The 12527-nt window shown below is 40.1% G+C and overlaps 1 protein-coding gene across 1 annotated transcript in view; it reads right to left on the reverse strand.

The window, feature by feature from the left end:
* Window positions 1–12527, reverse strand: part of PDE7A (phosphodiesterase 7A) — a 108430-nt gene that overhangs the window by 71590 nt on the left and 24313 nt on the right. The window lies entirely within an intron of this gene.

Genomic DNA, 12527 nt, shown 5'->3' on the forward strand with positions numbered 1-12527 from the left:
GCTGGGGAGACAAATAATTATAATACAATATGGGTAAGAACTACTCTAAAAGTGGACAGACACAAAGTGAGTAGCATGCAGTAGTGGCATTAATAGGAGTTGTCAAATGGGAAAGCAAAGAAAAGAGCAGTCCCCTGGTTTTCCTGCTGCATTCCATAGCCACCACTGCTTCACGTTCCCCCCATGGGAATAAATTATAAACTGCAAGCTCTGCTTCCCAAAGCACTCCATGATCTGCCTAGTTCTCTGTCTTCTTGTGCTACCACCTCCCCTCACCACAATGATGCAGCCACGCTGGCCTCCTTGCTTTTCCTAAACCATGCCAAACACACAGCCTTCATGCTTGTTGTCCCCTGTCCTGGGTCACTGCATCACTGTTCCCTTCTCATCTCTCAGGTGAAATGTCATCTCTTTATTCCCTGACTACCAAATCTAAAGCCACCTGAGAGTCACCCTATTCCACAGCTCCCTACACCTCAGTCTTCCATGTAGCACTTAGCTGACATTATCTTGTTTGCTCGTTACTAAAATAAAAGAGCAGGAAACTTGTCTGTCTTACTCACCACTGCACTCTTGGCCCCTAAAAGAGGACCTATTGTTTAGCAATTCTAAATAAATATTTGGTAAATAAATGACTGAATGAATTTATTGCAAATAACTAATGAATAATAATTTATAAATAAACTCATGAATAATGTAATGACTAACAGAATTGATATAAATGAAGGCAGATTTAAAAATCTGGAACATAAAATTGACCAAACCTACTGTTAGAATCTAAGCTCTGTAGAGGCAGGGACTTCGTTCACTGCTGGGTCCCCAGGTCTATAATAAATCCCAATATTTAGAACAGTGCCTAGCATATTGGAAGTGATCAATAAAATTTGTTGAATTAACAGGCAAAAAATTTTAAGAAGTAGTAATAAATGGAGCTACCACAATGAGATATTAGTATATAGTGTGACACTGCAAAGAAATACAGAAAATAGTCAATAGAGAATCTAGAAGCAAATCCAAGAATATACAGTAATTATGTATATGATACACATAGGACTTAAAATCTGTGGAGAAAATATTGATTATTTATTTATTTTTATTTAAAAAATTTTTTTTTATTTTTGTCACCGGAAAGGGGATCGTAACCCTTGGCTTGGTGTCACCCACACCATGCTCAGCCAGTGAGCGCACCGGCCATCCCTATTTTTTTTTATTTTTGTCACCGGAAAGGGGATCGTAACCCTTGGCTTGGTGTCACCCACACCACGCTCAGCCAGTGAGCGCACCGGCCATCCCTATATAGGATCTGAACCTGCAGCCTCGGCGCTCCCAGCGCTGCTGCGCTCCCAGCGCTGCAGTCTCCCGAGTGAGCCATGGGTTCAGCCCGAAAATATTGATTATTTAATAAATAATGTTGGATTAAGTGCTTGCTATCTAGAAAAACATAAGGCTATATTACTATCTTCCTACTCCAGAATAAATTACACATGGGACAAAGATTTCAATGTAAAAAATTAAAGCATGAAAATATTAGAAGAAAACAGGACTGGATATTTTTTTTAACTCTTAAATAGGAAAAGCCTATCTAACTGTTCAATAAAATCCAGAAGTCATGAAACACTGATAAATTTGGCCACTTAAAAGTTAAATTATAGGGCCGGCCCGGTGGCGCACTGCTACAGTGCACCGCTTGGGAGCGCGGCGGCGCTCCCGCCGAGGGTTCGGATCCCACATATAGACTGGTTCCCGCTCACTGGCTGAGCGAGGTGTGGGTGCAACACCAAGGGTTGCGATCCCGTTGCCGGTCCGGGCCGGTACGGGCGCGACACTGAGGGTTGCGATCCGTTGCCGGACATGAAAAAAGACAAAAAGGAAAAAAAAAAAAAAGTTAAATTATAATGGTAAAATATATCAGAAACAAAGGTAAAAGACAAACAGCAAATAAAAAAAAATGAGTTCAACAGATATGACAAAGGGCTAATTTTTCTCTACTATATGTAAAAATGAAGGAAAAAAAAGTGCCTTACAAATCAGTTAGAAAAAAGATGAATAATATTCTAGAAAAAGATAGGATATAAGAAATATGAACACAAGAAAAGATGCTCAACTTCTTTAACAAAAGAAATACTAAAGCAATGAGATCACAGTCTTAACACATCATATTAAAGATCTTCTTTCCTCATAAAACTCTGGCATGGGATTTACAGCCCCTCAACATATACCTACAAATGTTAAGGAAAAACAATAAAGGTTTTTACTATTATTAGTGATAGAGTTTGACTGTGTTGTCCCCCCCAAAACTTATGTGGAAATCTAACCCCGCATGTGGCAGTATTGGGAGCTGTTTGAGTCATGGGGGCAGATCCCTCATGAATAGATTAATGCTCTCCCTGGGTGGGGGCTAATGAGTGAGTTCTTACTCTATCAGTTCCCGTGAAAGTAGGTTGTTTAAAAGACCCTGGCACCTCCTCTCTCTTTCTTGCTTCCTCTCGCCATATGACTTGCTTGTACCCGCTGGCTGCCTGCCACTTTCCACCATGAGTAGAAGCAGCCTGAAGCCCACACCAGATACAGCTGTTCCAGAATCATAAACAAATAAACCTCTGTTCCTTATAAATTACCCAGTCTCAGATATTGTGTAGAAACACAAAAATGGACTAATTCAATTACAAAGAAAATATTCTTTATTTAAGGCCCACATTTGGATTTAGTACAAAAAACAAGTCCTCAAAACACTGTTATTATATCCTTACGCATATCATTCAAGAGAAAAATATCTTATGTGACTTAATGTATCCTTTAAAAAAACAGATCATGCAATCTAAGAGACACAAAAATTTCAAACAAAAAATTGTCTCCAAGGAGACCGAGGGATGCAGAGGTAGGAGAGGAACTTTTCAATGTATTTCTTCATATCTTTTGTAGTGTGTATAGTTATTATATCTAGTGGATTGAATGCTTTTTTCCCTTCCCTTGATAATCTCTTTCTTCTGTATTAATCTACTTAGCAAACAGTCACTGGGCTACAACATTGAATTGTTCTCCTGAAAATGCTCTCTGCTTCTCTACCACATTTCCCAAACCTTTACCCTCTGCTTTCCTTTTAAATTCTGGCTTTGTGTCATGCCTTTGCTGCCATAACTCAGGGGGTAGGCTGTTGCAACGCAGCTTCCTTAATGCTTGACTGCTTAGAAGTTTCTTCCACCAAATACCCTGGGTCAGCACCATGAAGTTCCACATTCTGTAAAACTTTGGGGCATGAACAGAATATAGCCAAGTTCCTTGCCAGTTCATAGCAAGGGTGATCTTTACCCCAGTTTCCAATAAGTCCCTTCTCATTTACATCTGAGATCTTCTCAGAATGGCCTTTTCTGTCCATAGTTCTATAAGCATTCTGCTCATGGCCACTTAACCACTTCCTAAGGCATTCCAAACTTCCCCTGGTTTTCTTATCTTCTAAACTCATACCAGCAGCTAGGCTTTTTCTAGCCTGCTCCTTCAAATTCTTCCAGCCTCTCCTGAATACCCAGTTCCAAAGCTGCTTCCACATTTTCAAGTATTTGTTATAAGCAACACCCCACTTCTCTGGTGCCAATTTTCTGTATTAGTCTGTTTCTGTTGCTTATAATAAAGTGCTTGAAATTGGGTGATTTATAAGAAAATGAAATCTATTGCTTATAGTTTTAGAGGCTGGGCAGTCCAAAGTCCAAGGTACATGTCTGGTGAGGGTCTTCTTTGGTGGTGATTTCAGTGACACAAGGTCTCACATTGTGAAAATGGCAGAGCAGAGGGAGAGAGACTATTATGTGTTCTCCCTTCAAAGCTCCCAGAACCATCCCCATGACCACCATTATCAATCTATTCTTTAGGGCATGGTCATCAGAATCCAATCCAAAAATGCCTTGAAGGCATTTCAGAGATTTTGGAGGCTGTGTCTTCCATTACAGTCTCAGAGGCCTAGAGAGACAGAATAGTCTTGGAGAACAGACCCACAGCACCCTCAATAGGCTCACTGCCCAGGGACACCTTGGGATGCTGGTGCTCATAGTAGCACCCTGGTTGCTTTGGCTGTTCCAACCATGGCGAAATTGGCCCCAGGTGTGACTGGACCCGCAGCTTTGGAAGATACAAGCCAGAAGCCTTGGCAGTGTCCACGTGGTGCTAAGTCTGTATGCTTGCAGAATGCCAGAGCTGTGAAGGCCTGAGAGCCTCCACCCCATTTTCAAAGAATGTATAGAACAACCTGGGGACTCAGGAAGAGATCTGCTACAAGGGTAGATTCATCGCTTAGAGCCTTCACTGGAGCAATGCCAAGCACAAACTTGGAGTCAGAGTTGCAGCAGAGAAACCCCATCAGCACCATGCCTAGTGGAGCCATGAGAGCGGGACCACCATGGAGACCCCAGGACTACAGAGCTACCAGCGTGCCATGCCAGCCTGGCAGAGCTGATGCATGGCCTCAGACTAGGAAAGCCACAGAAGCAGAGCTTCCTGATGACTTAGGGACCCAACCTCCACACCAGTGTGCAGAGGATGTCGATCATGGAGTCAAGGTACATGATTTGGACTTGTTTGGGACCTGTTACCCCTTTCTTTTGGCCTATTTCTCCCTTTCTGAATGGGAATATGTACCCTAGGCTTGTCCCACCACTGTATCTCAGCAGTAGATAACTTGTTTTGATTTCACAGAAAGGATCTTAAACTTCAGACTTTTGAGTTGAAACAAGTTAAGACTTTGGGGATGAAATGAATGTATGTGAAAAGGACATGAGTTTTGTGGGGCCAGGGACCAAATGCAGTGGAATGAATAGCTCTCCCCCAAAATCATTAAAGCTTAATCCCCATTGTAACTGCTGAGGGTGGGAAATCTTATTATGATAGTTGAAGGGTGGGGCCTTGAAGAGGTGATTGGATTCTGATGACCATGCCCCAATGAATGGATTGATAATGGTGGTCATGGTTGTGGTTCTGGGGACCTTCAAGAGAGAGCATGTGAGAGTCTCTCTCATTCTCTGCTCTGCCATTTTCACAATATGAAACCAAAGAAGGTCCTCATCAGACGTGTTCCCTGGACTTTGGACTTCCCAACCTCTGAAACTGTAAGCAATAAATTTCATTTTCTTATAAATCACCCAGTTCCAGGTATTTTGTTGTAAGCAATGGAAACACTAATATATCATATATTCACAAAATAAATAAAATTAAAAAGTAGAAATCTACTGCACAAAAAAACCTGCAAAGGAAAGCATGATCTCAAATCCCAAGGGACTAAATCATACAGACTATATCCCTGACATTGTGCTTAAAGTATCTTCCACCAACAGAATATCCTATGGAAGCCTCCTGCAGTATTTCACAGTAAATTCTTCATTCTGGAGCCAACAGCCACTGTAAACACTTGGTGTTAAAAGACACCAGTCAAACCTGCTGTTCCAATCCCCTCCCCAAGATATTTTAGTTATTAGATTACAGGCCTCTCCTTAATACTACCATTCTAGGGGTAAATCTAGTAGCCTAGAAAGGGCTTATGTAGAGATAAATATTTCTATAAGCTAAAACCTATCAATGAAACTACAGATATCATTATGTAACAGCTTGTCATGGTCAATATCAATCAACCTGCTAGTGTCCAATAACAATGCGGAAAAATAGCTTGTTAAAACCAATTTTAAGCTGTTATCTCTAACAGTCCTCTTTAGGATGGTGATTGCATTATTATTTTTTTGTAATGTAGGAAGATTATTTACTAAGACTGTTGCAGGGAACCCTAAGCATTTTTAATTGTTGAGCTTTTCCCTTTTCCACTTGAGACTGTTGCTCCACTGCAAACTCTGGCCCCTGCCATTTACCCTACTTGCTTCCTGGGCCCGCCCTCTATAAGATAACAGCAGTCTCACCCCACCCCTCAGGGGCCAGAGGAAAATTAGGCTCCTAAAGTGACCAATGGACTGTGTCCCACAATTAGCCAATCCAAATTAGCAGGACAGCATCCCTCATTTACATAAGAGGACGTGAATGGGAACCTGGGAGGGGGAAGGGCAGGCAATTAGGCTATATAAGGGGGTCTTTTCTTTTGTTCGTTCTGGGAGACACTGGCTTAGGAGTTCTTGCTCCCCAGTGCTCTCCTTACTTGCAAGCAAAAAGAGGTGCTGTAACACTGAACAAAGAGCTGCAACACTAAAATAAAGAGCTATAAAACTACAGCACTGATACCAGTCTTGGATTCCTCTGTGTGTTCGCCCCACAACAAAACAGCCATTAATTAGAAAGGTAAATCTCGTTTATCACTTCACATATTAAGGACTGTGAAAGACTAACATTAGCTGTTTCTTAAATAAAATAGTTTTAAGTCAAAAACTAGATTCTCAGATAACTATGAGATACTAAATCATGTTACACTAATTTATAGAGGCACTAATTTAAAATGGTAGGGTCTGGATTAATCTTAATAAAAACTTGGCAACAACAGTAGAATGTAATTTTAAATGTATATTAACAAATCACTTAGGGGATGTGCAGACAGACGTGTTTTAAAACCCAGCAAAGATATTAAGTGCTATTGCTTTTGTTTTTTTCAAGTTTCCACTAATTGATCTATGGAGCAAAAGCAAGTGTATTTATTTCTTACATGGTAACGTAATAAACACTTGCTAAGCTCCTACTCTGTGCCAGAAAATGTTCTAGGTGCTTTCATACAAAAATCTTAATCCACACAAGACTTCTATAGGGTAGGTTTTTTTTATTTTTTTTTTTCCTTTTTTTGTCTTTTTTCGTGACCGGCAACGGATCGCAACCCTCAGTGTCGCGCCCGGACCGGACCGGGACCGGCAACCCTCGGTGTTGCTCCCGCACCTCGCTCAGCCAGTGAGCGGCCGGTCTGTATGTGGGATCCGAACCCTCGGCGGGAGCGCCACCGCGCTCCCAAGCGGCGCACTGTAGCAGTGCGCCACCGGGCCGGCCCCAAGGGTAGGTTTTATTAGTCCCATTTTGCAGATTAGTAAGTTGATGGTTAAAGGGCTTAAATACGGCACTAAATAAATTTTTTGGTAGCATTACCAAAACACAGTAACAGAGCAAAAAATGAAGCTCAGCCTAAGTTCTGAAACCAGTTTTCTCTGATGTAGCAAAATGAGCTTTTTCAGAGTATATTCATCTTACATATTTTAGAAAAACATTGTGGTGTTTGAGTGCCTAAAGTTACATTGATCCATCAAATAGTATCCTTACCATTCTTCATCCCTTTAAATTTTTTTTTTAATTAGCATTTATTTTGTTTAAAAATTTAATTTGGGGGGGGGGTCATTAAAAAAGTAAAGTCTCTGTAAACATCCACAATTTAGCTAATGTATCATTAATATTAACTTGACCATTAAATAACTTGGCAAGCCAATCCTTTAAAATAAGTAAATAGGGCCGGCCCGGTGGCGCAATGGATAGTGCGCCGCTTGGGAAGCGCGACGGCGCCCCCGCCCGAGGGTTCGGATCCCACATACAGACCGGTTCCCGCTCGCTGGCTGAGCGAGGCGCGGGAGCAACGCTGAGGCTTGCAATCCCGTTGCCGGTCCCCGGTCCGGTACGGGGGCAACACTGAGGGTTGCGATCCGTTGCCGGACACGGAAAAAAGACAAAAGACAAAAAAAAAAAAAAAAATAACTCTTGGGCCGGCCCGGTGGCGCACTGGATAGTGCGCCGCTTGGGAAGCGCGGCGGCGCCCCCGCCCGAGGGTTCGGATCCCACATACAGACCGGTTCCCGCTCGCTGGCTGAGCGAGGCGCGGGAGCAACGCTGAGGCTTGCAATCCCGTTGCCGGTCCCCGGTCCGGTACGGGGGCAACACTGAGGGTTGCGATCCGTTGCCGGACACGGAAAAAAGACAAAAGACAAAAAAATAAAATAAAATAAAATAAGTAAATAGCTGTCAGTGCAACAAAATTAATTCTTAACTCTTTAAACACAAGGATTTTTTTTAATTTGAGTATTTTTTTCTTTAAGAGATTTCTTCAATCATATTCACTAAGAAAAAAGGACCAGTTCAAGTAAAAGACAATTATGTTTATTACATTATGCCTAAATGTGAAAAAGTACATAGCAGGGATTAAAATTTTGCTTAAAAAAAAGAAAATTAACTTCACAGAAGCTTTATGTTGCTTAGCTAATAGTGATGGCATTATAAATTTTAAGTTAATACTCTTCAGTTTCTTAATACAGAAAGAAAAAAGCTGCATGGTGGATAAAAGATATAGTCATTTTTATACGTGTAGAAAAAATAATTTCAAATAGTATGATCATAAATATTTCCTATTTTAGTTTTAGACCTCGTCCAGATGGCAAATGGCTAGCTAGCAATCTATCAAGCATTTCAAGTTGAATACTTAGAATTCTACTTCAAAAACAATAGAGAGAACATGATATAGAGGGTGGCTTTTAATTTTTAAAAAGTTTATAATTGTTTAGAAATCCTCAATAATTATACTTTAAATATACAAGCGTGAGTAAACTCTTTCTCCAAAAGAAAATGATTAAAATATGTACACCAAAAGTCTAAATTGTTTAATTTTATAATCTTAAAAGTTAAACTTCTTTAATCATAAAAACTTTAAGGGAATGATACTGAGGAAAGATACTTTGATAACAAGGAATGATACCATAAAAAGCCCCTAAGGAGGAATAAAGTGGGATAAGAATAAAAATTACAAGTAGTAAGCCTTTCAGCTGACAGGTAGAACTCATAGCTCTTTTAAGCAGAGAAATAAAAACTGAGGCAGAAGGAGAAGAAAAATCATCTAGCTATTTCATGTATGTAAACTAATGGTTAATGTTACAATCCTAAAAATATGGCCTACCTTAGAGGTGATCCACTTGATAAGAACCAAGGCCAGACACCAGATCAATGTAATTCCCATTGGATCAATCAAAAGCCCACTGCATAATCTCTCCCCTCTACCAGTGAGCAATGAGCAAGGAAGACTTCTTGGGACTCTGATAAATAACCAGCTGACTGGAGGCAGAAGAGAGAGACACTGACTGCCTTGAACCTCAAGCGGCTGCCTTCCAACAAAGATCACCTGACTCCTCTGAGAATGCACTACACAGCCAGCCTTCTTACCCAGAGCATGCGGAATGCCACAATCCCAGGGCTGGGGGAGAACAGCCCAAGTAATGTCAGCTGAGGGGGTAAAAAATAAACTTTAGTGAAGGCTGACCTAATAGTCTGACAAAATATAGACAAAAAAGGTCTCATGCTAGCTCCAAACACTTCTACAATGTTAAAACTAACAGACTGCCTTGAAACAACTTTCAAAAAATGTATAGCAGTACTAAAAATTTCCTCACTCTTTTCACATAGGTCAGCGTCACAGGCATAATGTCCTGGCATTCAAAAATATTAATGCATTTTTCTCTATCTTTTCAACTCTTAACATTAAATTGGCTCACTTTTTATTTCCTCTGGAGCTATGATTACTTTATGAATTTAGAGCTGTCATAAATATTGTCTGTGCTACTTAACATTATAATTCACTCATTTTAGATTTACTGAAAAGACCAGTCTAATAGTGCATTTTCAAATAATTAGAAGTATGTTATTTGCAAGCCCTAATTGCAATCTAGCTTATATTTTAATATTTTTGTTAAAAGAGTTCTTGTGGCTGTGAGTGAGCTCTCTAGAAACAAAGTGTGCCTCTATGCACGCATCTTCATGATCTCTCATAGCAGCTAGCAGGCTGTAGGTAGCATTGCTGAGAAAAAAACCTTTCATGAAACTTTCATTTGAGTATTCAGCAAATATATATTAAGCTGCTGTTATGTACCAGGCCCCATGCTAGATGGCAGGGATACAATCATTGAGTAAAAGCAGACATGGCTCCTGCACTTGTGGCACTTGTAGTTTAGGTAAAGTCTGTATTAACCACATTATGCAAATAAACACAAAGTTGCAACTGTGAGAAGTACAATGAAATAGTGATAGGAACTGCCAACAAAGCCCCAGTCCGACCTAGTTAAGAGATGAGGGGCTTCTTTCAAGAGTCTCTGAAATGTCCCTGAGCTGAAAAAGGACGGGGCAAGAACATGAAGAAGATGGGAAGATGTTTCTGTGCAGACAGTAGAGCAGGCATGAGGACCAAGGGGCAAGACAAAACCAAACATGGCAAGTACAAGAGACAGCAAGACCAGGGGGCTCGAGTGCAGAATGGTGGAGCCAGATGAGGCTGCAGCAGTGGGGAACAGAGGCCAGACCCTGCAGGGTTCTCCCTAGAGGCCATGTGAAAGTGTCCTGTCTATATCCTAAAAGTTACTGCCAACCTGCTGAAGAACTTTTGTAGATTTTACATTTTAAAAAGACCATTTAGGTTAAGTCTAGCTAGGTAGGGTAAGGACTGGGTGGGCATTTAGGCCATCATTGCAAAGGATCAGGTGAGAGGTGACAACAGTCTGGAATGAAGGAGAAGACCCAGGAGGTGACAGGACTGTGTCATGGACTGCAGTCCATGATGAGACAAAGTATCGTGCATATCAACAGTACAGAAATGATGGTTCTAAAATGTCTGAAAAGAACCCAAGAGTTTATTTATAAGGAAAGTTAATTCTAGACCCGTCAAAATGAAGCATAAATTAAATTTACAGGCCTAAATCAAAACTTTCCTAAATTGAAACCATTCATAACATATGGCCATAAACTTTTCACTTCTTGCTACAGAACTAACAAGCTATAATGCAAATCCTTGCACAAATCAAGATAACATTTTCAGAGGTCTTTGAGGTCTTCGATTATTCTGTGTATTCCAGTGAAGTTCCAGCAACTCAACTTGACGGATGCCCAGGAATGGGATAGAGCGGCAGAGTGTATCTTAGCCCAATACTCAGGAAAAATGCTTGTGATCATCTGTAAGAGGCTGTGAAGCCTGTGGTCTTTGAGGTCTTCGATTATTCTGTGTATTCCAGTGAAGTTCCAGCAACTCAACTTGACGGATGCCCAGGAATGGGATAGAGCGGCAGAGTGCATCTTAGCCCAATACTCAGGAAAAATGCTTGTGATCATCTGTAAGAGGCTGTGAAGCCTGTGCTAGAAGCTAACACAGGCTTCATGGTCATTCTTTGCCACTCTGGCCTGGGTTGCACAGTCCAAATCAGCCCACCACCACCACACTTAGCCCAGAAATACTTCTCTTCTCATATTCAAACTTCCCTTCCAATTAGCTGCTCAAAAAGAGTCAAGTTTTGAGAAGCAAATAAAAGATTGCTATTTTGGGTACAGTACTTAAATATTTTTATAAATGTTCTTTCTGGTTAATGATGATCTTAAGAACCCGCATTTTATTTTAGTCTAAAAGAGAGGGATTGATAGGGGGAGAAGGGAAAGAATCAGAATTGAGACAAAGTAAAAAAGAGACAGTAAGAAAGGCAATCCTCATAGTTCTCTCATTTAAATAAATTTCTGTCCAGATTATTTCCACCATCTCAAAACTTTACTGGGCTTGGAGATGAGAAGCTACATTTATTTTTTAGCTTTACTGCCAATTGCTGAGTGACCCTGGGCAAATCAACACCTCTTTGTGTCTTACTTTCCTCCCCTTCATGGGAGGTAAATGGTATCTATAAAAATAGCTAGTTCATAGTGAGCTCTCAACAAATTTGAGCTGAATCAGAATTAAATATTTAAGACCTAAAAATGATAATGCCTTAACCACTCTGGCTTCACCTTAACTCCAGGCCTAACTGCAATCACAATAGTCCACAAGGGGAACCTGTGCTGGGCTAGCCAAGTACCCGGAGAAATGTTCTCTGACCCCTGACAGGACCAGGTGCTTGGCTTTCATTTCTCACACTAGCTATTAGGTTGTATCCCTAAATGGTGCCCCCAGCATCCACTTCTTAAATTTCTCCTATACATCTGACACTAAAACACACAGATAATCAGGACATGATCCTCCCAGGTCAGAAAATTTCCTATTTAATATAAATGTCTATTGAGTTTATGCCTAAAATCATAGTCTTCACTGCTAAACACACTTTTACATCACTCAAATCTTAGAAAAATCTCAGGCAATACAGTTCTTTTAAAGCAGTATGCCCACCTTAATGTTATGGAGCTTACGGTTTTAAAACTTTTTCTTATTTTGAGATATGATATATGTAGTACGAATTTATCTTGGTAAATTATAGGGCTTCTCTTAAAAAAAATTTAAATAAGATATAATAAAAACAAAGGTTGTTGACAAATTAGTATGAATATTCTTTTATTATATTATGCTTATTTCTGAGAAAATTCTAAAATTAATATTTCAGAGTCGAATCATGTAATTTATTATTCCATAAGGAAACAGTTGCCTTTTTTTTTTACAATATAACGAACATATTCTTTTACACTAACTGTTTCCTTCGTTGTCTCAAATCCTTAGTGAAACATGGCAGGGTAACAATAAATTAGTTGACTATTCTACAAAAAGTAATGTGTAGGATACAGTGAAAAACAGAATTTGATACTATAAGAAGAAAGTATAAAACATTTTACCTTTCTGGGGTTTATAAATA

This window comes from Galeopterus variegatus, unplaced genomic scaffold (genome assembly GCF_000696425.1).
Source record: "Galeopterus variegatus unplaced genomic scaffold, G_variegatus-3.0.2 Scaffold4194, whole genome shotgun sequence".
Taxonomy (NCBI): domain Eukaryota; kingdom Metazoa; phylum Chordata; class Mammalia; order Dermoptera; family Cynocephalidae; genus Galeopterus; species Galeopterus variegatus.